This window comes from Solanum tuberosum, unplaced genomic scaffold (genome assembly GCF_000226075.1).
Source record: "Solanum tuberosum cultivar DM 1-3 516 R44 unplaced genomic scaffold, SolTub_3.0 scf00027, whole genome shotgun sequence".
Classification (NCBI taxonomy): domain Eukaryota; kingdom Viridiplantae; phylum Streptophyta; class Magnoliopsida; order Solanales; family Solanaceae; genus Solanum; species Solanum tuberosum.
In genome coordinates, this window is record NW_006238953.1 from 638,533 (window position 1) to 638,782 (window position 250).

Below are 250 nucleotides of genomic sequence, written 5' to 3' on the forward strand. Positions count from 1 at the left end.
CCCCCATGGGTTCTGATTTGAGTATTCAGCGCGGACTGATTACGTCAACAGATGTGTATTGTAGGATAGACATGCATCACGACTACATGACATCATTATTGCATTTTTTGCATCACATTTGCCTTATCTTTGTCTGTGAACTGTGGATTGTATCGGTTTACCCTTCTTATGTGGAATTTGATCTACTTGCTCTTATTTGTTGATCTGAGGTTGATGAGGATATACTGTTGGTTCTGGCTGTTGAATATGA